A 16336-nucleotide genomic window follows, 5' to 3' on the forward strand; every position below is an offset into this window, starting at 1 on the left:
ACAGCCAACTCCTCACCTCCCCCAGCCACTTCACTTTTCCACTAAAGCTGGTCCCAAATCTCATGCACAGGGTTCACCCCCCAACAGATGTTTTACCGGGCTCAGGTGCTGCCTGTGAGGTCCTTTCCCCCAAAATTCTTTGCAGCATGGCCAGGACACTCAGTACCCAGGTGGTCTCTCTGCCACATCTGAGCTCAATCTTTGGAAGCAAAACCAGCTCTGACCGGAGTGATCCTGCAGCCTGCCAGGCTGGGAAGATGCAGGCAAAGAAGGTTCTGAAAACCCAAGAGGGCTCCCCCTGCCACCTTGATTGAGTGCTGCGGCTCTCCTGCAGCAGCGAAGCATAGAGATCCCTCCCCCTGCATCTCCACCTCCCACCATCCCCGGGATCTAAGCACTTCCTGGTGCTTTCTTTAAAGGGACAAGTACTGTATGAAGCTTCTCGGCTGTATTTGCTTGCTCCCCAACACGGACCCAGGAATTAACAATCAGGATGCCACCTTTTGCCCCTGGTCAGTAATGTCTCTCAATAGCCTAAAACAAAACCAGAGAGTAAACCGGGGAGAGAAGTTTGGGGCTTTTTTTTAATTAAAAAGCAACTTCAGGGAAGGATTAGAAGCTGCTTTCAGGTTGATCACCTTGACTTAGATTTCAAGACCCTGAAAGGTGTGGGGACTTTGATTACACAGCCTCTCCATTTTACACTGGAAAAGCGGCTCGTTTTTCACCCCCTCCCTGCAGCCTCCTCCGGCAGCAAAGTCAAAGGCAAGAGTTTCCTTCTGCCTTCCTGAAATACTAGCTTAAGTACTCTTCGCTAGCTTAAACGTTAACTGCAAAGGGTTGCAGCTGACGAGCACAGAGGCACAGCAGACCTCAGCCGTTAGTGCAGCTCCAAAGCAGAATTCTGAGCACAAACTCCCACCACAAACAGACCCACTTATGGGAATGAGTCATGCATGAGACATATCCCCCAAATTGGAAAGCTCAGGCACGCACAAGGCAAATGACTGCGAAGAACCAGGCAGAGGGGGTGATAGCAGGCTGCAGTTGTGCCCGGCATGGCAAAGGATCCAACTTAATGTTGAATTTGTATGAACAACCGGTCAATGGTATTCATTCTCTCTCTCTCTCTCTCTCTCTCTCTCTCTGTCTCTCTCCTGCCCACCCCAACCCTATTTCCTCCTTTGCAGGAGCCGGGAAAGGCAGGGCAGTCACAGCAGCATCCCCTTCCTCCTTCCCAGAAGGCCAGCTGGGCAACAATAGCCAGGCTATCCCCTACTGGGAGATGTGTCAAAAGGAGCTTGTGCAGTACTCACCCCCTGGAGAGGGAGGACGAGCTCAGTTCTGGGAAGTCTTAGGGGAAGGAGGAACCCAGCCAGCCGCTGTGCAGTGAATGTGGCAGAGGAGGCAGCAGCAGCAGGGATAAGTTCCAGGCACTGGCCAACCCGCCTTGACATCACCATCGCCCCGCCTCCTAAGGGCTGGCCAAACATTCAAGCCAGCCAGCCCCCATTCCCAGATTGCAGGAGGCCTGAAAACATCAAAGCTCAGCAGATTATGAAATCTCCATTCTGTTAATTGAGCCTTCATTCAGGATTTTTTTTTGTGTGTGTGGGCGTGCGTGGGAGAGGGGATTTTTGTAGTTAAAACCCCAATTTTTCTACCATTCACTCTAGCAGTATGGCACAAGCCTGTGACCAGCACACATCTAGACTCCTTCCGTGTCCATCACAAGGAGGTTATGGGGTCTGAAAACACCCTCTCCCCAATCTTTTATGTTCTTCTCCCACAATGCCATCTGAATAAAGGTTAGTCGGAAGCGAGCCCTTCTGAATCCAGCAGGAATTTGCTTCCTGGTAACCCTGAAAGTGCTTTCTGTAGGGTTGTACCGCATGTGGGGAAGTGCGACAGTGGCTTCTTCAAAGGAGAGGTAACTAAATGCCATTTTCACACAACAGACTAAGGAAGAGAAACCTTCATTCTCACCAGGCTAAAGCAAGATTCCCTAACCTGGTGCGCTCCAGATATTTTGAACTACAATAAAAACAACTCCTATCAGCTCTTGGTCAACTTCCCCAGCCTCCTGAGCCCTTATTTCCCAGATCCTTACGGCACACAAGCCACTTCCACTGCTAGGCCCTATGTGGCCTTTTCCCTGGACAAAGTGGGTTTTTTTTATTTCCTTCCCAGCAGCTGTACTCTTTAAGATTTCCGCCTCCCTCTCTCCTTTGCTGGGAAAGCTACACAGGCAGGCTGAAATAAAAGACTCCTGGCGGGCACTCAGTACCTGTGATGCAATCCTGTCAGAGCACTGTAGAGTGGTCCCATGCCTCAAGGGTGTGGAGGCAGCTGTGTGCCTGTCTTCCAAGCCTTAGCCAACTGCAAATCATCCTGTCCTCCACAATGAAATCATCGAAAGTTAGAGCTGCTAACTCGAACACACACAGAGAGACTTCTCTTAAGACCACCCTCTATCATTTTCTCAGGACCTTCAGCCAAACACCCTGCAGGCTACTGGGATTCGGCAAGATCCATATCTTTCTTTTCTCTCCCCTCCCCAAACATGCACAGAGCAAAGGGTTTGGCCCTGGACACACTCACTTGCAGGATGAACTCCCTGTCTGAGAACTGTCCCATCTTGGGGGAAAGGGAAAAGAAAACTAGACTGAAAAGTTAACTGCTGGGCCTTAGGTTCCCCTTGTTCTCTGTCAGAGTTCCCCATGTGCCAGAATGACTTCTTGTCTGCAGGGGTGTGAGAAGCCAGAACATGTTTCCCAAAACACAAATCAAGAGGTCATGGGTATATCACTTTCTCTTTTTCTTCTCTTTTCCCACCTCTCTGCTAGTTTCAATGGTGTGCTGTCTTAAAACTAGATTCAGGGCTATTGTTTGGCCTTGGCAACTCTTGCGCTCATGCTGCTTATCTGCACATGAGATGGATAGAAAAGTGCCAATTAGAAGCTTCATACTGTACTTTTAACTGAGCTTTGCAAGCAATCTGGACACTGGTTCCTGTACATGCATACCCCACTCTGTGTGAGGCTCAAGAGGGGGATAAGGCTATCAATGGCTACGAGTGAGCTACCTCCAGGATCAGAGACAGCATGACCCTGAATAGCAGTTGCTGGGGAATAACCGCAAGAGAGAGAGAGAGCCATTGCCCTCATGTCTTGCTTGTGGACTTCCCAGAGACATCTGGTGGGCCTCTGTGAGAACAAGGTGTTGCACTAAGTAGGTGTTCAGCCTGATCCAGCAGCATAGCTGTCAACGTTTCCCCTTTTTTAAGGGAAATTCCCTTATTCCGAATAGGATTCCTCGCAAGAAAAGGGAAAAGTTGACAGCTATGTCCAGCAGTCAGGCCCTTCTTATGGTCTTAAGAGCAAAGAATGTTGCTAGAGTGAAGGCAGAGTGGATTCACTCAAGAATGATGTATAATTTCTTTCTAATGCCTTTGTCATGGGTTCATCTAGCATCTCTGCTGCATCTAGTGCAAAACATGTGTGCCTCACTAGAATTTCCCTGAAAAAAGGAAGAGCAGTCTCACTGATCAAACTAGGGCCACCTTTCTGATTCTGTGGGTTTTCTTCTCCTTGTTTTCCTTCAGCTCCATCCTGACTATCCCATCCTCAACCCGCATATCTCCACATTCACCATGTGCTTCTTTTACTGCTCTTTCTAACTTTTTACTTAGAAAAGATGTCACATTTCATCTGTTTTTTTCTGCCCATCCTACGCCTAAATGAATTTAATTTGAAAACACTTTACAGTCATACCTTGGTTCTTGAACGTCTTGTTACTCGGACATTTTGGCTCCCGAACACTGAAAACCCGGAAGTGAGTGTTCTGGTTTGCGAACGTTTTTCGGAAGCTGAACATCCAACGCAGCTTCTGCAGCTTCCAACTGAGTGCAGGAAGCTCCTGCAGCCAATTGGAAGCTGCACCCTGGTTTTTGAACCGTTTCAGGAGTCGAACAGACTCCATGATCAGATTAAGTTTAAGGAATGACTGTATTGATTTGGCATATCAGAGTCTTTCAACAATATGAAAAGTCCTGTTCCACTACCAAAGACAGCTTTCACCAACCTGGTGACCAACATGCTGATGGAAGGCACCAGGTTGGCAACGGGTGACTTAAAGTATCATCACCCCGTTAAAATAAAAAAATTCCTTCCTGTAGCACCTTAAAGACCAACTAAGTTAGTTCTTGGTATAAGCTTTCGTGTGCATGCACACTTCTTCTGAAGAAGTGTGCATGCACACGAAAGCTTATACCAAGAACTAACTTAGTTGGTCTTTAAGGTGCTATAGGAAGGAATTTTTTTATTTTGACTATGGCAGACCAACACGGCTACCCATCTGTAACCATCACCCCGTTAGATATGGTGGAATTAAAAGCCAAGGGGCACAACAAGAAGTGCTCAGATCCCATGTCTGGAACTGGCAATTCTCTGTTGTCCCAACTATAGGATGAGCAACCCTGCCAATGATGTCTCCAATCCCAAATTCAAGCAGTTTCTCCCTGGAATTTTGGTTGGAGAATTGAAAGCTGGGGAAGGGGCACATGTTCAGTCCCTGGCATCTCCTGTAAAATGATCCCAGATCCTAAGGCTGGGAAAGATGTTGAAGAGCCACTGGCATTTGGAGTAGACATCACAGGGCTGTGTGGTTCCACAGCTAAGCTCAATATAAGGCAGCTTCATAGGTGTACAGGTGCAGATCAGGGAGCCTATGCCCTTAGCCCAGTGGTGGCCAAACTTGGCCCTCCAGCTGCTTTGGGACTACAACTCCCATCATCCCTAGCTCCCAGTGGCCAGGGATGATGGGAATTGTAGTCCCAAAACAGCTGGAGGGCCAAGTTTGGCCACCACTGCGCTAAGAAGACTTCGGCAAACCACACTATAGTTCCATGCACACTAATGGCATAGATCAACAAAATGGGTATGACAGTGCCCAACTTTATGGGTTCAAGGTGAAAACCTGCAATAAATGATTATTGAGGGCACTCTGTAGATTACAAACTATGTCACCTGGTCCTTTCTCACAGATCACAGCTCCTCACACCTTCCTTTTACACACTGTTCCCCAGACAGAGCTGTCTGTATAGGATGATTCCATTTTGATCAGCTTAATCCCTTAACAAAGCAGAGAACCAGAGGGAGAGGAAACCAGATAGCTTCCCAAGGCTGCCTTCTGGGAGAGCTGTCCAAGACCAGCTCCCTGACCACTGCACACCATTGAACCCTACTGCTGCCTCACATTTACTGAGTTCACATGAGTCAGTATATTGCACTGACTAAGGCCCAGGCAAGCAGCCTGTGGTCCTCAGGCATAATTTCCAACACCCTCTTGCTCAGGTCAGACCTGTGGCCAGAATGATGTGTCGCAACCTGTTCAGCAAGAACGAAAAGGGTAGCAGTCCCACCAGCTATTAGCTTCTGCCCGGCCAAAGTCAGATTATTTCTGCAGCGTTTCTCAAACTTGGATCCCCAGCTGCGGTTGGACTAAAACTCCCATCATCCCTGGATCCTGATAGTTAGGAATGGTGGAATCTGTACTCCAACAACAGCTGGGGGGACCCAAGTCTGAGAAACACTGCCTGACAAGAACGAAGGCCTCATCATTAAGAAAGAAAGAAAAAAGTCATTTCTAATTTCTTTCTCTGTAAGTTTTATATTTGCTTTCAGTATCGAGAGTATAAATGACGTTAGTTATATTAATTTTGTTGTTTCTTATATTGTGGTTGTTTGACTTTTCTATTGTTTGTTTGATTGTATGTTTGCTTACTTGTTTATTTGTCTGTTTTCCCATAAATGTATTTATTTTAAATCCATAAAGATATGCTTTAAAACCATGTATCTTAAAGGTAATTTTTTTAAAAAATAAAATAAAATAAAGAAAAAAGCTGTCCGATCTTGGGTGAGACCATCAGACGACAATCCCAAGAGACCAGGACTGAAATCCCAGTCATGAAGATCAGTGGGGAGCCGTCGTTTCTCAGCCTAAATGGAGAGCCTCAAGGTCCATAAATAGCAACACCCTAGAGGTCCCGGGCCCTAAGGAAGTTAGATTGGCTTCAACCAGAGCCAGGGCCTTTTCAACACTGGCTCCGGCCTGGTGGAACGCTCTGCCTCATGAGACCAGGGCCCTGCGGGATCTGATTTCTCTCCGCAGGGCCTGTAAGACAGAGTTGTTCCGCCTGGCCTTCGGCTTGGAATCAACTTGATCCCCTCCCCTTCTTTCTTTTTTCTTTTCCCTTTCTCCTCCTGTGATGAGGCTGCATTTTAATATTTTAATGTTTCAATATTTTAATATTTTAATTGTTGTATCTTAATCTTGTTTTTAAGTTGTATTCACTCAACTTGTTTTTATTATTGCTTGTCAGCCGCCCTGAGTCCCGGCCTTGGCTGGGGAGGACAGGGTATAAATAAAATTTATTATTATTATTAATTTTGTTGTTTCTTATATTGTGGTTGTTTGTTTGACTTTTCTATTATTTGTTTGTTTGTTTGTTTGTTTGTATGTATGTTGGTCTGTTTTCCCATAAATGTATTTATTTTAAATCAATAAAGATATACTTTAAAACCATTTATTTAAAGGTAAAAAGAAAAATTAAAGAAATAAAAAAGCTGTCCGATCTTGGGTAAGACCATCAGACGACAATCCTGATGGGGAGCCATTGTTTCTCAGCCTAAACGACCTCACAGGGTTGTTGTAAGGTATAGAATCATAGAGTTGGAAGAGACCACAAGGGCCATCGAGTCCAACCCCCTGCCAAGCAGGAAACACCATCAGAGCACTCCTGACATATGGTTGTCAAGCCTCTGCTTAAAGACCTCCAAAGTAGGAGACTCCACCACACTCCTTGGCAGCAAATTCCACTGTCGAACAGCTCTTACTGTCAGGAGGTTCTTCCTAATGTTTAGGTGGAATCTTCTTTCTTGTAGTTTGGATCCATTGCTCCGTGTCCGCTTCTCTGGAGCAGCAGAAAACAACCTTTCTCCCTCCTCTATGTGACATCCTTTTCTATATTTGAACATGGCTATCATATCACCCCTTAAACTCCTCTTCTATAGTTGGGGGTAAATCCTATATGCCCCTTCTCAGCCCCTTGGAGGAAGATGCAAAACTCACAAAAGGTCTCACTTCCCCCTTTTGCAGAGAGCATCGCATCCGCCCTGACCCGTAACCGCATCCACTTCCTTCCCCCGCGCCCCTCCCCCGCTCCCCATTCATCTTTCTCCGATTCAACTAGGACAAAGCGCGGCCCCGCCCCCCTTCCAGGGCTCAGCCAATCCCAAAGAAGGGAAGGCGAAAGCACGCATGCCCGGCACGCACTGCTTCACCATTGGACGGGCCTCCTGTCACTCCTCTCCCGCTCGCCGCCCTCACCTCAGAAAATGCCAAGGAGCCCCGCCCCCTGCCCCGGTTCCCTTTACCGGCCTCCGTCCCCGGTTACCTCAGGGAAGAAGCGGCCGGCAGGAACCGCCGAGAGGAAGGCGCCGAGAGGGCTGGGCCGCTCCGGCGCCGGCGGAGCTTCTCTGCCACCCGACGAGGCGGCGGCTTTTTCGGCGGTTCTGCCTCGCTCCTTGACCGGCCGGGCGAAAAGAACTGGGCATGCGCGAGCAACCGCTACTTACTACTCGAAGCCGCCTTGCGCATGCGCGACTCGAAGCCGCGGCGGAGGGGGAGGAATGGTCTGGAGTGCGCATGCGGAGGAATGTGACGCGAGTGGGGAGGGGGATGCGCTCTCGCACGGGGTTGATGCGCCTGCGCGAAGAGCGGCGCGCCAGGCAAAGGAAAGGCGTTGGCGCCCTCTCTTGGCCGAAGACCGGCATCGCGTGGGAAAAGAGGTGCTGATATTGCAACGACTGCGCTCTGCGTAGAGAGACGCGCTTGGCAGAGTGGCGTTGCCATGATTTTCTGCAGGGTTTACAGCGAGTAAGATCTAACGTAGTAGCGTAAGAGCCAAAGGCCTATCTAGCCAAGCCTTCCTGTCTCAGAGTGGGCAGCCAGATGATGTCCCAACGGCAAGCAGGACCGGAATGCTTCAGTGGGAACGCTTCACTTGGGAATCTCAAAGCTCTCGCCATCTTATTTAGCTCCAGAAAGACATCTACTTCTGCTTCATTGACTATGCAAAAGCCTTTGACTGTGTCGACCACAGCAAACTATGGCAAGTTCTTAAAGAAATGGGAGTGCCTGATCACCTCATCTGTCTCCTGAGAAATCTCTATGTGGGACAAGAAGCTACAGTTAGAACTGGATATGGAACAACTGATTGGTTCAAAATTGGGAAAGGAGTACGACAAGGCTGTATATTGTCTCCCTGCTTATTTAACTTATATGCAGAATTCATCATGCGAAAGGCTGGGCTGGATGAATCCAAAGCCGGAATTAAAATTGCCAGAAGAAATATCAACAACCTCAGATGTGCAGATGACACAACCTTGATGGCAGAAAGTGAGGAGGAATTAAAGAACCTTTTATTGAGGGTGAAAGAGGAGAGCGCAAAATATGGTCTGAAGCTCAACATCAAAAAAACGAAGATCATGGCCACTGGGCCCATCACCTCCTGGCAAATAGACGGGGAAGAAATGGAGGCAGTGAGAGATTTTACTTTCTTGGGCTCCATAATCACTGCAGATGGTGACAGCAGTCACGAAATTAAAAGACGCCTGCTTCTTGGGAGAAAAGCAATGAAAAACCTAGACAGCATCTTAAAAAACAGAGACATCACTTTGCCAACAAAGGTCCGTATAGTTAAAGCCATGGTTTTCCCAGTAGTGATGTATGGAAATGAGAGCTGGAGCATAAAGAAGGCTGATCGCCGAAGAATGGATGCTTTTGAATTATGGTGCTGGAGGAGACTCTTGAGAGTCCCGTGGACTACAAGAAGACCAAACCTCTCCATTCTGAAGGAAATCAGCCCTGAGTGCTCACTGGAAGGACAGATCCTGAAGCTGAGGCTCCAATACTTTGGCCACCTCATGAGAAGAGAAGACTCCCTGGAAAAGACCCTGATGTTGGGAAAGATGGAGGGCACAAGGAGAAGGGGACGACAGAGGACGAGATGGTTGGATTGTGTTCTCGAAGCTACCAGCATGAGTTTGACCAAAGTGCGGGAGGCAGTGGAAGACAGGAGTGCCTGGCGTGCTCTGGTCCAGGGGGTCACGAAGAGGCGGACACGACTAAATGACCAAAAAACAACAAGATCTAACATACAGTGGTACCCCGCAAGACGAACGCCTCGCGAGACGAAAAACTCGCAAAACGAAAGGTTTTTTCGTTTTCGAGTTGCCTCGCAAGACGAATTTCCCTATGGGCTTGCTTCGCAAAACGAAGCTTGCCCCGGGGACAGCGGGTCTTCTCTTTTGAAGCAAGGGGCTGGGGGGAGATAGGATCTCCCTGCAGCCCCTTGCTGCAAAAGACGTCGGGGGAAGCGGGGAAGCGAAGCGCTTCGCTTCCCGCTTCCCCCGGACCTCTTCTGAAGCAAGGGGCTGGGGGGAGATAGGATCTCCCTGCAGCCCCTTGCTGCAAAAGACGTTGGGGGAAGCGGGGAAGCGAAGCGCTTCGCTTCCCGCTTCCTCCGGACCTCTTCTGAAGCAAGGGGCTGGGGGGAGATAGGATCTCCCTGCAGCCCCTTGCTGCAAAAGACGTCGGGGGAAGCGGGGAAGCGAAGCGCTTCGCTTCCCGCTTCCCCCGGACCTCTTCTGAAGCAAGGGGCTGGGGGGAGATAGGATCTCCCCGCAGCCCCTTGCTGCAAAAGACGTCGGGGGAAGCGGGGAAGCAAAGCGCTTCGCTTCCCGCTTCCTCCGGACCTCTTCTGAAGCAAGGGGCTGGGGGGAGATAGGATCTCCCCGCAGCCCCTTGCTGCAAAAGACGTCGGGGGAAGCGGGGAAGCGAAGCGCTTCCCCGCTTCCCCCGGACCTCTTCTGAAGCAAGGGGCTGGGGGGAGATAGGATCTCCCCGCAGCCCCTTGCTGCAAAAGACGTCGGGGGAAGCGGGGAAGCGAAGCGCTTCGCTTCCCCCGGACGTCTTTTGCAGCAAGGGGCTGCGGGGAGATGGCTTCTCCCGGTGCTCCGAAGCCGGGCGGGGGGGCAGGGGACACCTCCCGCCACAGCGGGGACACCTTTTGAAGGCAGGCGGGGGGGGAGCAAAGACTTTGGCCCCCTGCCCGCCTTCAGAAGAGGTCCAGGACCTCTTCTGAAGGCTGGCGGGGGGCAAAAGTCTTTGTCCCCCCTGCCTGCCTTCCCAGGGGCTTTTAAATCGCCCCGGACAGCGGAGAAGTCCTCCGCTGTCCGGGGCGATTTTAAAATGCCGCCCGCCAGCATTTTAAGATCGCCTGGACAGCGGAGAAGTCCTCCGCTGTCCCGGGGTTTTTTTAAATGCTGGGGGTGGAAAGAAAAGCCCTTGTCCCCCCCCCCCAGCCTTCAGAAGAGGTCCGGGGACAGACTGTCCCCGGACCTGGTCTGAAGGCGGTTTCCCTAGGAACGCATTAATTGATTTTCAATGCATTCCTATGGGAAACCGTGCATCGCAAGACGAAAAAACCGCAAGACGAAGAGACTTGCGGAACGAATTAATTTCGTCTTGCGAGGCACCACTGTAGTAGCGTAAGAGCCAATGGCCTATCTAGCCAAGCCTTCCTGTCTAGAGTGGGCAGCCAGATGATGTCTCAATGGGAAGTTGGCAAACAGGACCTGAATGCTTCAGTGATTCCCCGGCTTGGAAATCTCAAAACTCTCACCATCTTATTTAGCTGTTTGCAAAAAGCAAAACAAAGCAAAAACAAAAAAAGCTACCACCTAGCTGTAATCAGGAATTTTAAAACAATTAAGGCAGCTCTGCCAGAATAGAAGAAAACAAGCAGAAAGTTTTCTCACCAGCAAAAGCAACAGAAGTACTGATGATGAAGATGCAGTTGGAAGGGTATTAACATGCAGCCCAAAATCTTTGCCGTTTACTCAGCAGTCACACTCTTTGAATTACTTGGGACTTACTCCCAAGTAACTGGATAGGTTTGCATCCATCTATCTCAAATTATAAGACCACTGATTTGGAGTGCAATCCTAATATACAGACCTGGAGGCAGGAGAGGCCCTCTACTGATGGAGAGAAAATCTGTGCGTGTAAATCATCTACCTTCTGTGTTTTTAAAAGCAGCAGGCCCTCAAAAGGCCTGCTTCAGAGCAGGTGACAGGTAGCTTTGGATTCTCTGGATCCAAGGCCCCTTTCTTCACCTGAGTGGTTCCAGGACTGGGTCCGTCAAATGTGCCAGCCTTGAGAAGCGATAAAATAGCTCCAGGACATTTGGTCCAGCTGTTGGTCTGCATAGAGGATTCTGATTCTGTGGATTGTTGTTCAGAAGTAAGTCTCACTGGCCTCCCAGATTCTCTATGAAGAGCTGCTGATATCACTCATGGTAGAGAGTATAGCCTGTGGGGGCGGGGGATATTCTGCACATTTTCAAAGATTTTGAAAGCCCCCCATTTCAATGCCATTTGAATAAGTACTCTGCTACCAGGTATCTTTAGGTGTTTTCGGAGATGACAAGTGAACTAGTTTGTGAAAAGAGGAAAATGCTGATCCTGACTTCTCGCTTTGCTTTTTTTGCCAGGATCCAATCTGGCACCAAGTCACACTCTTTTCAATGTTACACAAGCACAACGCTTCCTCCCCGGCTCATGTCCTGCTCCTTTATTAAAAATAGATTTTTTATTAAATTTTCACATTTTTACACATTTTATCTCCAACCAATGCAACCATTAAAATATTAGGTTCACTGAAACTTCAGACTTCTTTCCCTCCCTCCCATGGGTTCTTAAATTAAAATTTTAAGTTTTCCGCATCTTTTACTTTATCCAACTATTGTATATCACTAATTATCATAACCAATTTCACATTACAACGCTACCAGTGATTTTAACTGTTTGCAGTGTTTTTTTAAGTAAACTACAAATTTACTCCAATCTCTAACAGGTACTTGATCTTCTTGGCTTCTGATCTTCCCCGTCAGTTTCGCCATTTCTGCATATTCCATCAAATTCGCCTGCCATTCTTCCTTTGTGCTCATGTCCTGTTCCTTTCTAGTCTTGGCTACTGTAATCTCCTCTTCTGTGACCTCACATTATCTCATTTTTGACACCTTTAATTTATCCAGCACTCTCTGCCCCACACCACTCACCTCTCTTGTAGCTGTTACTCTAGTTAGAAGGTACTCCTCCTTAAATACCAGCTCTGGTTTCTTTCCCGCAAGCTCCTCATCTAATCCACGGCCCCTGCTTTACAAAACTGGGCCAAGGAAACCTGTTTGGAAATGTCATAAGAAGAAGACTGTTCCCTTTCCCTTATGGGGTACCTGAGAGCCCATATAGAGTCCTTTGTAGGTTCTCAATCCATAGGAGAAAATAACAGAGGCCAACCAGAGAATTTTGAGAAGCAAAGCAGCTAGTAAGCCTGATTTTTATTAAACTGTTGCAACAGGGTCCCCCACACAGGGAGGGAGGAGAGGAACGCAGAACATTGGTGTGCAAGCTCTTATATAGACTTTTGAAACTCTGTAGCTCAAGATCACCCCCAAAATATCATACATACATCACAGAAAGAGGTGGTCCCCAGCAGAAATTTGAGTGTGTTGCTTCTCTCCTGTCTGCCAGGATACCTGATAATGCCTCATCTGAGTGCCTTTTCTGGGTAGGCTGGCCATTCCTTGGAGATGGTAAATACTTAGTTCCTGAATCTCTTACACATACTGATAGTTTGCTTAGCTTAACGGATACTTGCCAGACTGTACAGTCATACCTCGAGTTACAGATGCTTCAGGTTGCGTTTTTTGGGGTTACAGACTGCCGAAACCTGGAAGTACCGGAACAGGTTACTTCTGGGTTTCAGCGATCATGCATGTGCAGAAGCGCTAAATCACACTTTGCGCATGCGCAGAAGCGCCAAATTGCAACCCGCGCGTGCGCAGACGCGCCACTGCGGGCTGCGAATGTGCATCCCGCACAGATCACGTTCACAACCCGAGTGTCCAATGTATTTGAAAAGGGAGGTGTAAGCCCCTACAGTCCAAAGAAAATTGGAAAGCTTTCCTCATTTCCTTCCTCCTTGCAGAGAAAATATTTGAGGTCAATTTGGAAGAGTCAAAATGGCTTCAGGATTGTTCTCCTGTTCTCTTTCAGACGCGTGGTTTATATACTTATGTATGTGTTTGCCTTGTACATTTATGAACATTTATTTTCTATATATAAGACCTTAGAATTCCTATAACAGAAACAACTAGCCTCTACCATGTGGAATGAGATTATCTTGATCAAGTGCAAACACCACAAAATGATGGGAGGTTTCACATTTTTATTTCCTACAATGTTTGCACAGCTAGGCTGCCCTTCTCTAATGGAGGTAATAAAGTCTGTCTTTGATAAACACAGATAAACATGTTTCTCTGTTCCACAGCCAGGCAGCCAGGATACAACTGTTGATAAGAGTCAGTTGGGGTGAGGGCTTGCCTTTCCCATGCAGGAAGATGAGAGGAACACCTCTGTAACTGCACAAATTCTTCACACATGCCTTGGGCCTCTTGGGTACAACAAAATGTCTTCATTACGTTAAGAAGTCTGGACTGTTTGCATCTCTTCACACTTCAGTCTTACTGGCCAGCTGTCCAGCCCTCTTTAGCCTTTGTTGACCTTGGAAAACAGTCCCTCTTAGCCTCATCCACTATGGGCTGCCTGTAATAAAAAACCATCCACACGCCACACAACCTTGGAGTTTGTTAAGTTAAACTCTAATTATTACTTTTAACAAATGAGAAACCACAGAAATGTTTGGCTACCTTCTTTTATCAACTATATAAAATAGATTCTATAAAATGCCTTCTTACGTTATGGCTTCATATGTTCAGGCTCAGGAAATGTCTTCCTAATAATGTATCCTGTACCTGAAGGATTCCATACAAGGTTACAGTATATGATAAAATTGTTGGTTGCCACAGAATAGTCTTAAGTGGACATGCCAGGACATTTGTGCTTTGATGATGTTCCAAAGATGTTGATACATCGCATTTAGCTAGATGTAACATTGAATACCTTGTTGTTGTTTAGTCGTTTAGTCGCGTCCGCCTCTTTGTGACCCCCTGGACCAGAGCACGCCAGGCACTCCTGTCTTCCACTGCCTCCCGCAGTTTGGTCAAACTCATGCTGGTAGCTTCAAGAACACTGTCCAACCACCTCGTCCTCTGTTGTCCCCTCCTCCTTGTGCCCTCCATCTTTCCCAACATCAGGGTCTTTTCCAGGGAGTCTTCTCTTCTCATGAGGTGGTCAAAGTATTGGAGCCTCAGCTTCAGGATCTGTCCTTCCAGTGAGCACTCAGGGTTGATTCCCTTCAGGATGGATCAGTCTGATCTTCTTGCAGTCCATGGGACTCTCAAGAGTCTCCTCCAGCACCAGAATTCAAAAGCATCCATTCTTCGGCCATCAGCCTTTTTAATGGACCCTGATGTTGGGAAAGATGGAGGGCACAAGGAGAAGGGGACGAGATGGTGAGACAGTGTTCTTGAAGCGACCAGCATGAGTTTGGCCAAACTGCAGGAGGCAGTGGAAGACAGGAGTGCCTGGCGTGCTCTGGTCCAGGGGGTCACGAAGAGTCGGACACGACTAAACGACCAAACAACAATAGAGTTAAGAATGGAGTCTGCATATTCAGAGGCAGTCTACCTGCATCTGCCATGTGCTTGGGTGCCAAAGAGCAAGCTTTCTTTCTGGGCACCTGAAACATAACAATACACACACGCACAAACATAACAATACACACACACACGCACAAACAAAGATAACATAAAAAAGAACAAGTATAATTTCAATACCTTATTTTCGTAAAACTTATTTCACCGACCTCCTCATACCTCCCCTTTCTGCATTCTCATTTCAAAAATTTAATTCAGCAAATCCTCACCCTTGATTTTATCTAATTATCATCCCTACTTTCCTTTCACTTAATCTTTACAGCTGTACTCCATTATTTTTAAAAGCCACATTATTCTAAAATTCATAAATTTTACAATATTTCTTAAGGCAATTCTTAAATTTCTTCCAATCTTCTTCCGCCGTCTCTTTTCCCCGGTCTCGGATTCTGCCAGTCATTTCTGCTAGTCCCATATACTGTAGTCTATCACCTTCATCTGCCATTCTTCCAAGGTGGGTAGATCCTGTGTCTTCCAATCTCTTTTTGAAATCCTTGAGGACTAGCCACCTCCATCTAATTCACCCTCAGGACCCACCAATTAAAACGCACGGAGGCGCGTTTGCTTTTTATTTATTCCCCCCGCGCTACCCTTGCTGGGACTCGTAGTTCATTCGGTGCTCTCCTCCTCGGCTTGCCTTTAGTCCATGCCCCTCTTCCCGAACTACGTTTCCCAGGAGGCCGCGCGGCCTGAAGCCGCGAAGGAAGTTGGGGCGAGCGCGCCCTCGAGGAGGACGGCGAGAGGGGCGGGGCACCCGAGTCCCAACGCCTTCCGGGACTTGTTTTTTTTTTCCCTTCTCCCCGCCCTCCCTTCTCCCCGCCCTCCCGCCCTCTGCCCCAATCAGCGCGCCATGGGGACCCTGAGGCGGGCGGCGATTGGCCAGTTCGGAAGGGAGGCCGAAGTTTGAAATATTTAAACGGCGGTAACGGCGGAGGGAGCTGAGGCGACTGCGAGACGAGGCCCCGGCGGTTCCGAGGTACGGGAGGCGAGAACCGGGAGTGGCCAGAGGAAAGAGACGGGAGGAAAAAAAAGATTCGGGAGAGCGGCTGCTTTCCCTGCGGTCCGCGACAGGAGGGGGGGCCATCCCGTTCACCTGAGGTAAAAACCGCAGGTAGTTCCGCGGGCTCTGAAGGTGCCGAGTCCGAATTCCAGGGCCCTGAGGGGAAGCCCCTCCCCAGCCCCGAGCCCTCCGTTACTGTCCTGGGTCTGTCGGTTTGGTCGTCCCCCCCCCGGCCTTTGTTTCCCTCTTTGAATTGGCCTCGGCGGCTCGCTTCCGCGCCGTCTCCCCCCGCTGGGCTTCCGGGTAGAAGAGGGCGCCGTGTCCGAAGCCCCGGAGAGCCGCTTCCAGTCGGGGGAGATTCGTTCGAGCTGGCGAGTCTGAGTCTCTCTTGGGCAGCTTCCTATTGGGGGGATTCTGGGGGTGGAAATGGGCCCTATAGCCTGGGGAGTGACGCAGGGCCTCCTCCCTCCCTCAACCGCCAAAGGCAATATTATTATTATTTTGATTGATTGATTGATTGATACATACATGCATACCCCACCCATCTGGCTGGGTTTCCCCAACCACCCTGGGGTCTTCCAACAAAAGATTTTAAA

At 48.6% G+C, this 16336-nt stretch overlaps 2 protein-coding genes and 1 long non-coding RNA gene across 7 annotated transcripts in view; 1 reads left to right on the forward strand and 2 right to left on the reverse strand.

Moving 5' to 3' along the window:
* Window positions 1-7616, reverse strand: part of BCL2L1 (BCL2 like 1) — a 54016-nt gene extending 46400 nt beyond the window's left edge. Inside the window, exon 1 of one of the 3 annotated variants that reach the window (XM_082226523.1) lies at window positions 7457-7616. The gene's annotated coding sequence lies outside the window, so the exon portion shown is untranslated. Of the gene's footprint in view, window positions 1-96; window positions 301-1316; window positions 1469-7456 lie in introns of those variants that run through there. The other 2 variants (XM_082226522.1, XM_082226524.1) reach the window with 2 other exon arrangements.
* Window positions 7617-13338: 5722 nt separating this feature from the next.
* Window positions 13339-15907, reverse strand: LOC309534459. The gene is made up of 2 exons (XR_014220747.1): window positions 15834-15907; window positions 13339-13730 (listed from the first exon to the last, which is right to left on the reverse strand). It is a non-coding gene; the product is annotated as an uncharacterized lncRNA (long non-coding RNA).
* TPX2 (TPX2 microtubule nucleation factor) overlaps window positions 15577-16336 on the forward strand; it is a 29474-nt gene continuing 28714 nt past the window's right edge. The window contains exon 1 of one of the 3 annotated variants that reach the window (XM_082226011.1): window positions 15577-15716. The gene's annotated coding sequence lies outside the window, so the exon portion shown is untranslated. Of the gene's footprint in view, window positions 15839-16336 lie in introns of all 3 variants that reach the window. The other 2 variants (XM_082226010.1, XM_082226012.1) reach the window with 2 other exon arrangements.

This window comes from Podarcis vaucheri, assembly GCF_965113315.1.
Source record: "Podarcis vaucheri genome assembly, chromosome: 6".
Taxonomy (NCBI): Eukaryota; Metazoa; Chordata; class Lepidosauria; order Squamata; family Lacertidae; genus Podarcis; species Podarcis vaucheri.